We start from the raw sequence: 12,500 nt of genomic DNA on the forward strand, positions 1-12,500 counted from the left end.
AAAAAATGTACACCACTGCAATAGGATCTTTTAACGCTTTTAGATTTTATAGAAGTAAGGATTACAGAATGTTTGAGGCGTCTGCCAATCACCTATTTGAGTTGTCTGCAAGAAATGTGAAAGAAGTCAAAGATAAGATAGACCACAGTAAAAAGAACGGTTTAGATATTTCCAATGAGCCAAATATGTTTAGACTTTAGAAGCTGGGTTGACGATATAAATTTGGATGTTTAGCTATACGCTACTACTACTACTACTACTACTACTACTACTACTACTACTACTACTACTACTACTACTACTACTACTACTACTACTATACTACTATACTACTACTACTACTACTACTATATACTACTACTACTACTACTACTACTACTATCTACTACTACTAAATACTACTACTACTACTACACTACTACTACTACTACTACTACTACTACTACTACTACTACTACTACTACTATACTACTAATACTACTACCTATACTACTTACTACTACTACTATATCTACTACTAAACTACTACTACTATCTATACTATACTATATTACTACTACTACTATACACTTACTATTATACTACACTACATAACTTACTACTATCACATAATACTACTTAACATACTATACTACTCAGATCTACTATACTATCTACTACTCACTACTACTACTACTACTAACTAGTCTACTACTACTTACTTACTATACTTACTACCTACATATACTACTTACTAAACTACTACTACTATACTACATTATATATCTACTACTACTATACTACTACTATAACTACTACTACTACTACTACTACTACTACTACTACTACTACTACTACTACTAATACTACTACTATACTACTACTACTACTACTACTACTACTACTACTACTACTACTACTACTACTACTACTACTACTACATACTACTACTACTACTACTACTAATACTACTACTACTACTACTATACTACTACTACTACTACTACTACTACTACTACTACTACTACTACTACTACTACTACTACTACTACTACTACTACTACTACTACTACTACTACTACTACTACTACTACTACTACTACTACTACTACTTACTACTACTACTCTACTACTATACTACTTATACTACTACTACTACTAACTACTACTACTACTACTACTATACTACACTACTACTACTACTACTACTATACTATTCATATTCTACTACATACCAATACTAACACAACCTCAACTCTTATCTGTCTCATTCATATTTCCAAAATACTAACATCAAGACATTATCCTCAATTTCAATCATTTTCTAACATCAGATGATTATCTGCATATTTCAATCAATGGTTATCTGATATTTCAATCATGTGTTACTCCCGGTGATAGGCAAGCACCAAAGGTGGCTATGGGTATTTGGTTAACTGGCATCGGTTGGTTTCAGGGCCAAATTACAATTTATTTTAAATTTTTGAGTCAAAAGTTTATTCGACTAGACTTAATAAACTATACAATAACTAACGTGAATTTCTAAAGTGTATGCAAAGTATGTTGATTGCATTACTGAAGGCTAATACTATAAGACAATTGTTAAAAAGGCATGTATCTCAAAGCTTGACAGACAGCAACAAGAGGTCACAGAGGAGCCACCAATTGCCATGTTTACCGACTTGACACTGAACACCCACATCCGGAAGGAGACCCTTAGTTTCATGTCTCTATATTATCATTTTAGTCTCGGCTTCTTATCTGATAAACTGATCTTGAAGTTTGAATAAAAAGATATATTTTATACCTAAAGAGTGTAGTAAGCCGTTTAAACGAAACCTGTTAACTGCAAACGACCGACAAACCGATAAAAAGATCAATAGTCCTGCTTCAGATCCATTATGCTAATGGAGCCGGACTTTATCCCGGTTTCTATAGGTGGAACGAAATTGACGTCATTCAGCTCTTTGTTATTGTTTTTTTAAGACATCCATTTGAATGTTTTGTTTCAACTAAAACATATCATCAATCAGACTACCACAAACTAGTCGTCAGTCGTTTAAGGTTACACATAGTTTTGTGTTATATGTTATATGTTATATTCGGCTGTTATGAGTAGTTCATCTAAACGCATGGCATCAATAGTGTGAAATAAACAATAAATAGCAATCTTTCTACCTTTTTGATAGGACGCTAGTGTATTTCACAGTTCTCTCCGTCAGATTGAACCGACCCAATTACCCAATTACCGTTAGTTGGACGAGCCGGCGGATTGGGGGGAGAGAAGGGGGTAGAAAAATTCTGGACTTCACCTGGAGTTGATCTATATCCCTTTGCGTGTGAAGATAGCGCTCTCCCGACTCAACAAACGACCCCTCCCCCACCCCCACTCCCCCGTGATTTTCAATGATTTTTTACAAGCTAAAAAATCGATGATTTGTAATCATTGTTAAAATGTGCCAAAGATTATAGGGCAGCATCCACTGTAAATATACTCAAAGCGCTTAATATTGTTCCTAAGCCAACAGTAATACTAAACATACAGGACGAGACATGACGCACGCAAGGCTTTAGCGGACAACTACCCTAAGACAACGATGTTAACGGTTAGATACATGTTTTTGAATTCGATGAGATAATATGAGTATAGAGCCTTTTCCAAGGACTCAACATTTAGCCGCCTGCTCGAACCAGAGACCTGAAAGTCTAAAGGAAAATGTCATAACAAAATCCTCATCATCATAATCATCATCATCATAATCATCATCATCATCACCATCATCATCATCATCATCATCATCATCATCATCATTATCATTATCATGACATCATAATGTCAAAAGCCCTTCTCCCCTCTCCTTTACGCCAAGGTTGATTGTGAGTTCAAAATAATGCACTGATATTGATGCTATAGATAGAACGAAGATGACGTCACTCAAGCCTTTGTTATTGTGTTTTGCCATCCGCGTTTGTGAGTGATTCTCACTAATCTGTATCAACCACACTATAAAAGTTCATGGTTACACACAGTTTTGTGTGTTGGTCCGTTATACTTCCGGATGGCAATGTTATGAGCTTCTTAGCCAAGCGCACACTATCTATACGTGTATGTAAAATACTCACAACAACCGCCAGCCAAATTTATATACCAACACACACGAAAATATATGCAACCGTTTACGTATAGAGTGTGATTGAGCGTGGCCTTCGTTAAGTTATGGCCTGACACCGTGGCTTTCGTAAAGTTATGGCCTGACACCGCGGTCTTCGTAAAGTTATGGCCTGATACTGACCAAAAAATGACGTCAAAATGTCAGTCTTTTGCCACAGAAGAAAACAAATCGTGAGTTGTATTCAATAGTTCAACCATGAGCTCTACTAACGACAACTCACTAGGCGGTGCAATAACCTAAAAAAAGGCGTCAAACTGCCAGTCAGGCTATAACATAACGATGGCTACGGATTGATACAACTTAGTGATAACTAATCACTAACAGGCTGTCTAAGAATAATAATCAAGAGCTGCGTGACGTCATCTTTGTTCCTCAAAAACAGGAACGAAATTGACGTCACTCAGTTCTTTGTTATTGTTTTTAGACAGCCATTTGGTGATTACTTCTCACTAAATTGTAACAATAAGATGTTCAAGGTTACAGATAGCTTTGTTCGTATTTCATTTTGAAACAATGCGTTTTGCCAAAAAATACCATAACATCTGCCGGCCGAATATAACTTTCCATTCCACATAAGTATGTGTAATCTCGAACGTTTATAGATAGTATGCGCTTGGCTAAGAAGCTCATAACATGGCCATCCGGAAGTATAAGGGACCAACACGCAAAACTATGTGTATCCATGAACGTTTATAGCCGGGTTAATACAGTTCAGTGAGCATTACTCATAAACCCGGATGGCAAAAAACAATAACAAAGACCTGAGTGACGTCATCTTCGAACTATCTATAATCTGATTGATCGAATTTAGTGAGAACTACTCAAAAGAAAATGGCTGGCTAAAAAACAAATAACAGAAAACTGAATGACGTTATTTTTGTTCCTTCCGTATACTCAAGTCAGTACAGTTCACTTGCTTCAACTTTATACACAGCAGGATAACATAGTGACATAATTTCTTAAGCACACGCCGTGTTTTGTTCACTTATTCTTCTTGTGTTTATTCACACATGTAAGTAAAAATTGTTTATTTTATATAGATAGTATGCTCTTGGCTAAACAGTTCATAACATTGCCATCCAGAAGTATAACGGACCAACACACACAAATCTGTGTAACCATGAACTTATATAGTCTGGATAAAACAGTTTAGTGAGAATTACTCATAAACGCGGATGGCAAAAAAACAATAACAAAGACCCGTGTGACGTCAACTTCATTCTATCTATAGATAGTATGCGCTGGGCTAAGAAGCTCATAACATTGCCATCCGGAAGTATAATGGGCCAACACACAAAACTGTGTGTATCCATGAACGTTTATAGTCGGGTTAATACAGTTCAGTGAGCATTACTCATAAACGCGGATGGCAAAAAACAATTACAAAGACCTGAGTGGCGTCATCTTCGAACTATCTATACTCCGGTAGTCTTTATACTCCGGTAGTCGAAATATATAAAATGAATGGTATGTGTTTGGTGAATACTCACCTTTTCTAACGGCCAAATTAATCAGCTCAACACATGAAAGTATGTGTGCAACCATAAAGGCTTATTGATGCTATTATGCGTTTAAGTTTTTTTAAAAACTCACAACACCAGATCTGCTCGCTACATAAACGTGTCAACACACAAAAGTGTCTCTTTCTATCTCTCTTTATCAATTCTTACTCTCTCCCTCTCTCTCTCTCTCTCTCTCTCTCTCTCTCTCTCTCTCTCTCTCTCTCTCTCTTTCTTTCTCTCTCTGCCCCCCCCCCCCATTTCGGTTAAGACGGATCAATAAAATTGCTGTCTAAAAACAATAACAAAGAGCTGAATGACGTCAATTTCGTCCCTTCTATATCATTGCTATTTTTATTATCTTCCTTAATACGGAAAAACGTGTGATGTCATAAAACAACTGGTTCCTTGGAAGTGTAAAACGACTTTTACGGAGGACTGAATATATAGATTGTGTCAATTCAGAATGATGGGATCTTATTTTCTAACCTTCGAGGGCGGCCTGGTATATAGGATCCGTTTCCCCATCAATCAAAACATATTTTATGTGCAATCATGAACATTCACATACACACTCATACACAAACACGCACACACACACACACACACACACACAGACGACACTTCTCTCTCATGTGCAAGAACTAGTTCATGTGACGTCATTTATGTTCATAATTGAGTGACGTCACAACCTTACTAAGGCGGTTGAGAAAATTGGTCCCAAAACAGCTAACTACAGAAAAGAAAGCGCAGGGGAAAACATTTCACCCAACATTTATAACCATATGATGAGGAAGAAGAGACTTTTCTGCAGGTATTTGTGATTGGGGATGAATCTTGGGTTACCACCACCCGGAAATTAAATTGCAGTCAATGGAGTAAAGGCTTAAATCTTCTCTAAGCCCAAGAACATTCAGTCATTGTCTCTGCGAGAAAGGTTTTGTTTACCATTTTCTGGAAGGCCGAAAGGCCTATATCACGTAGAAATACTTAAACAAAGGCAAACAGTGAACTCTAAGTCAACTCCACACGCCGTCAAGAATAGACTTGCACGGGTTCAATGTGGTAATAATTCCATATTGTAGCATGACAATGCGCTAGCACTAACTAGTCGTCAAATTCGGGTCAAATTTCAGACCCTCCAGCACCCTGGCCCGACATTTACTCCATCTGACTAATTCTTGTCCCCCCAGCTCAAGAAGTATTTGAAAGGAAACCGTTACATTGTGATTTCGAGGTAATGACAGATGTTCGTCGATGATAGCAAGCAAAATCACCGGGATTCTTTATTGACGGCATGCGCCAACTAGTTCGGCGTTGGCAGCTCTGTGTTGCTCGTGATATGGTGAAAAATAACTAGTACAGTACATAGCTGAGATTCTAAGATTTCTTTTCATGTATGATCAGCCCACACTTGTAAATACGAGATGCTGGTCATCAATAAAGATCGTCCATCCTCGCTCATCCGCGTTCCCTAATTCTAAGAATCTGGCTATAAATCCTGCTACAAAATGCCACATTTATGTAATGTATTCAATATATTTCCGGTCAACATGGTCAACACCAATTGGCACTGAGCCTCAACTCAGTGAATTGTCTTTTGCCTCACTCGTCAAATACTTTTGGATGATCAAAGTATATTTTAACATTGGAACGTTAAATGTAAGAACACTTGTAAGTAAAGTTAGAATTGATCAATTCTCAGAGGATTTGTCAAATAAAAATTAGATATCACTTCTTTACAAGAAACCAAACAAGAAAATGGCGTCGATCGAACTGTGGGTACCGGTCGACCTATTTGTTTTCCTTCTACTTCTCGATTTTACGGATGTGGCTTCTTTATTAATGAAAAATGGAAGCATTCAATCAATAAGTGTTGGAAAGTATCTGATCGTATTTGTGTGTTACAACTACAAGGGGACATATCACATAACCCAAACAACAAACAACAATCTAAAAACAAACAAAGGACAATTTCCGTCATCGATGTTTACGCACCAACAACGGGAAGAGTAGAAAAATCCCCGGAAGAAATAAAAAGGTTTTACAGAAATCTCAACGAAACTATTAATAAATCTAGAAAATAAAACACTGCTAATACTAGCTGGCTATTTCAACGCTACAGTTGGCAAACTGGAAGAAGGGGAGAATTTCCTTGGTTCTTATTCAAAGTATAACTTCTGTATAACTGCGGCACTTGGGCGTTGACAAAATCCAAAGAAGAACATCTGGATGTCTTCCATCGCACACAGCTAAGAAGGGTACTGGACATCAAATACCCAAAAAAGATCTCAAATGAATCACTCTATAAGATCACAAAAGAAAGACAAATCTCCCTTGACATTTTACAACAACGATGGCAACTTTTCGGTCACATACTACGCAGGGACAAAAACATACCAGCTAACCAAGCCATGTCGGGATACTTCCAAAAACATGGGAACCTTTTCAGAGGAAGACCGATCACAACACTCCCTGTGATCCTAAACAAAAACCTCACAACACTTGGACAAAGCATTAGTCTCATAACGGCAGGGGACCTTGAAAATCTGAGAACCCAAGCAGAGGACCGGCAATATTGGAGACACCTCTCACAGGAAATACTGGAAACAGCCAAGGCGACCCGATCTTTCGGTCGAGACGCGAAAGGCATCTAAGTCAAGTAAGTCAAGTCTTATTCGAAGGGTATGCGAAATTATAACGGAGAAAGACTGGTGAATTTTTGCGAAGACAAACATTTATTTGTCACAAACAGGGCATTTAATCATGCTTCTTGACACCAAATGACGTGGGAAGGACAGAGGAAAAATAAAGAAACAGGAGCAGTTATTAACATTTACAACCAAATTGATTTTATACTGTGCAGACAAAGACACAAAAAATTCATAACAAATTCGAGATCATACGCTGGCACCTTGATAACAACAGATCGTAGGCTAGTTAAAACAAACTTTGTTATCGAATGGCACAAACAATAAAAAACAGCACAAAAATGTATGAACCAAAAATAAATATTACAAATATTGTCAACAACTTGCGACGTCGTAAACAATACCAGCGACAACTCAATACTGAACTAAACAATTTAACGAACAACAACACACCAAACGAAGCATGGCCACGTGTACGAAATGATAATGAACACTGCAATTCAAAGCACCGGGACAACTACAACCAATCGACAAGGCCGTACGCATGATACCATCATAGCTCAATTATCTAACCAACAAAAAGATTTGCGGATAAGAATACAAAACTCAAAAAAGGAAGGAGAAAGACAGAAACTCAAATATGAACGAAACAAAATATTTCACCGCATAAGACATAGAGTAGGCTAATTGATCTTAGGAATGAAGAGTTGGGCAAAAATGTTGATACTATTAAGAAATGCAACAACGATCAAGTAATGTATAAAGCTGTGAGACTAATAAACCAAAGACCATTTGAAATCCCAAAGATAGAGGACGACTCGGGAAAATTAATTATTAACCCCAATGACATTTCAAATGTTCTTTTTGAATACTATAAAACAAAATTTCAAGACAACAAAACGCCACACGTAAGCTCATTTGAGGGAGATCCCCGATCATTGTTTAAACCTATTACACCAAGAGAAGTGAGAAATGCTTTTAAAAGTCTAAATAACAACAGAGCACCGGGAGAAGATGGAGTATGCGCTGAACTACTAAAATATGGAGCACCCTTATTAAATGAACACATAGCCGACATTTTCAGTCAGACTTTTGAACATCACCAGAACCTGGATATTAACTCACTCAACCCTAACACCAACTACATCCGTAGTTTACCCGGATTTCTTTTATACCATGCCTATTTATTATATTTTTCTGAGACAAATTATAGGCGCAGTATCAATGCTAATTTAGTTTTTGCATGTTAATGATAGTTGAATAATGCTCATTTTAATACATTTTTTCCAATTTCTAAAAGCAGCAAAAATATCTAGGATTGAGTGAGTTAATAAAGGGGAGCTGATATCAATTCAAAAGCCAGGGAAACCAAAAGGCCCTCCAAAGAATTTGAGACCAATTACTCTGCTTAATACAATTAGAAAATTGCTCTCCCTGGTCACACTGAATAGAATTACACCGATTGTTGAAAATGATTTGTCACATAATCAAAGCGGATTCAGGATGAAGAGAAGTATTGCAGATGTAGTTTGGACCCACAAATGACTTACTGCCAAAACCCTGTCAGAAAAAGTAGAAATAGTTATAACTGGAATAGAATGGCTACCGCCTTCGATAATATCAATCGCCAATCCTTGTTAAATATGGAAGATGAAGTTAGATTAATCAGATTCCTTATAAGTGAAACCTGGATAACCACCAAAATAATCTGTAGCTCAGATAATAAATCATTCCTTGGCAACATCGGTACACCACAAGGAGACAGCCTAAGCCCTGTTTTATTTATCATTTACATAGAAACTGCTTTAAACGATGTGCGTAAATCTGTACCTTCGGCCCAATCACGTTTTGAAAAGGAACTCCCCACTGGAATTGCATATGCAGATGACATTGAATTTATTGGCCTGAAACAAGTCAGTAAGTGTAAATGACATCCAAAGAGCCTTACAAAATCACCAACTGTACGTTAAAACTGACAAAACAGATGTAACATTACTGTCAAGGATGGAAAGAAAGATGTAGAAAGAAGAAAATGTTTATCGACGGCTGCACTAAATAAATTATTACATATATGAATTAGAAAAGATAAAATAAAATTAAAGTCTAAGATCAAATTATACATAACACTTATAAAATCCTTGCTTATATACAACTGCGGAACATGGGCACTGACTGGAACCGAAGAGCAAAGATTAGACAGATTCCATGGAAAACAACTGAAAAGAGTCGTACGATACCCCTCAAAAATAAGCAATAAAACACTCTGAAAAATGTAAAGAAAGACCCTTATCCATTCAAATCCTGGAGGCAAGATGTGGCTTCATGGGCATATACTCAGAAGAGATGAAAATATACTACCTAATAAAGCCATGCTTTTTCACCCCATCTAGCACAGTGTTGAATAGGTGAGCTTTTAGTTCTCTACCTGCGCCGCGGTCAAGAGGTCATTCACTCCATCAAATTCCCGACCAGTGCAACGGGTTATCTCCCGCGATACTTAACTTATTTGTTACTGACATCTGGTTAAATTACAATCGCTTTTTGCACAACCACAGTCAATTTTACCAATTTAAATAAATTGGCAACACATTGAGAAAACTTTGATCTGTATTTTGGTACCAAACACTCTATCATTAGAATTACTGTCTTTGAGATATTTTGCATTTAGATATCAGCACAATTTTGATTATAGTTTGTTAAATTTAATTTATTGATTGCATTATTATAAGCAAACAAAACGATAGAAACTCTCAAAACTTGCTCTAACCGATGGAGGAATAAAGTAACCTTTCATTCATTCCCTCACAATTTGTGCGTCACTCTTGGTTCTTTGATGATATGCGATTACATCTCGGTGCAGCTGTCCGATTTGTTTCGCTTTGATCACTGCTGGTTCAGAGGGTTATGAATTCCGGTCATTGAGTCTTCATCGCACAAATTATATTCAACAGATGGTTACACGAGTTTAGCTTAATATTATATGAACACGATTATGCCAGTTTTCCGTTCCACTAGTTACAAACGTGGTCAACTAAGAACACTAGAATAAAGTCCGAGTCGTTTCATATTTCAGTTGTATATATTTGAAATTTACTTCCCAGGTTAAAATATTGTTTCAGTACTTTGTGGGTAAAAAAGAAACCTTGTATAATTTGTAATTATTTTGCTGCAATGATCAATATCTGATTAATTAAGGGTGATCATTTTAAGCATTCCTGATACAAACACGACTTAACGAAGGGACAAAGTTTAAATGGTAACCATGTCATAAAGAAATGTAAATATATATATATATATATATATATGTATATATATATATATATATATATATTTATATATATATATATATATATCTGTGTTTGTGTGTGTGTGTGTGTGTGTGTGTGTGTGTGTGTGGGAGAGAGAGAGAGAAAGGGATAGATAGATAGATAGATAGATAGATAGATAGATAGATAGATAGATAGATAGATAGATAGATAGATAGATAGATAGATCGATAGATAGATAGATAGATAGATAGATAGAGAGAAAGAGAGATATATATAGAGAGAGAGGGATAGATAGATAGATAGATAGATAGATAGATAGATAGATAGATAGATAGATAGATAGATAGATAGATAGAGAGAGAGAGAGAGAGAGAGAGAGAGATGGTCCGACCCGATGGATGGACTGATCGTCTGATGAAGAGGACAGATGAGGGTATGGATGAATATATGGATGGATTGATAAAAAGATGTTTGCAATGGTGGATGAATGAATGGATAGATAGATGAATAGATAGATAGATGAGAGAGAGAGAGAGAAAGAGCGAGAGAGAGAGAGAGAGAGAGAGATTTTCATTTCATTAATGAAGGACAGAGACATTGGTTTATAATTGTAAAAGTCACTCTGTTGTCTCCATAGCCTCGTGATTTACAAGTGACATATTTTGTGCTGTTTCCATACTTTGACATAACGGGGATTCTAATGTCGCCCTGTTGCTGTTCTTTATTATTTTTGCGTTTGTCAAGAAGGTTGAGCAAACATTGCAATCACTGATTTATTTTGATTTTATTTCGACCAGATTATGTGGTGACTGTGCATGACTAGTTGCTGTTGTCAGTGCTTTCCCTCATCTTTGTTTTTAATCCCGTTGTCTCTGTCGGGGAAAAAATGTAATATCGCCTAGCAGGCATCATGTCCAGTTCTTCATGTTACGCGTTGCCGTTGGTCACGTCTAGTGAAAATTGCGCTAAATAAAAAAGATCAAAATCTCAACATTACGTAGTCTGTCATGACACTTGTAGCGCATAGTTTTGAGGACTTTTTAGCATAGTCATTATCAATGTCCGCATTAAAGATGAGATAAATATCTGGTTTTAAAGATTAGTATCTGATAGTAAATCCTGAAAGAATTATGTTTTGAGATTCGTTTTCTTTTCTTCTGTGTTTCTTGACTTTTCTACAAAGCCTACACAGATCATTCAATTGTTTATCATGAATTTCTTGAGTGTGCTCCATGACTAAATTAATTTTTTTTTAAATCATAATAAATTCAATTTTGTTGACGCACAGATGGAATTTTAGCAACTTACAGTTCAATTATAATAGATTCTATTTGTGAAAGAAGAGATTTGTTCTATGTTTCTGTTTGAAGATTCAATTTTTTATTGAAAAAATTAATGCATTTTAAATTACAGAAAAACGGTCTATTTAGGATTGAAATATCACGATGATTATATACAGCACTGACACAAAATACATATGAATGGAAACAGGAAATCTTGATAAATATTACAGAGTAAAGAAATTTGTGTTTAAGCTCATTGTGAAGCGATAACAAAGAGATAAAAGTGAACATAAATCGACTGGTATCACCCGATATCACCGTAACTGAACTCACGAGGGGATTCCCCGTAATTTGGCAGGCGTGACCCCGGGTCAACCTAGGGTCATCATTTGAACTAAGTTACCGCTCAGGCGATATTTTCGTTACTGTGCTGGAAACAAGAAACATCAAGGTAGACCACCCACGTCAATTTATACTGTCCTCAATAGAGACCTAAAACGCCTTCAAAATAACAAAGAATTAAATCAAAGGAAGACCTCACGAAATTATCATCCACAGCAACAGACCGTGAACTGTGGAAGGAAATGACACAGATGATTAGAGAGGCAGCCGAGGCGTCCCGATCAGATGATTAGGAAGCGACAGG

Source organism: Berghia stephanieae, chromosome 9 (genome assembly GCF_034508935.2).
Source record: "Berghia stephanieae isolate SIO BIC M18660-M18661 chromosome 9, UCSD_Bste_1.3, whole genome shotgun sequence".
Taxonomy (NCBI): domain Eukaryota; kingdom Metazoa; phylum Mollusca; class Gastropoda; order Nudibranchia; family Aeolidiidae; genus Berghia; species Berghia stephanieae.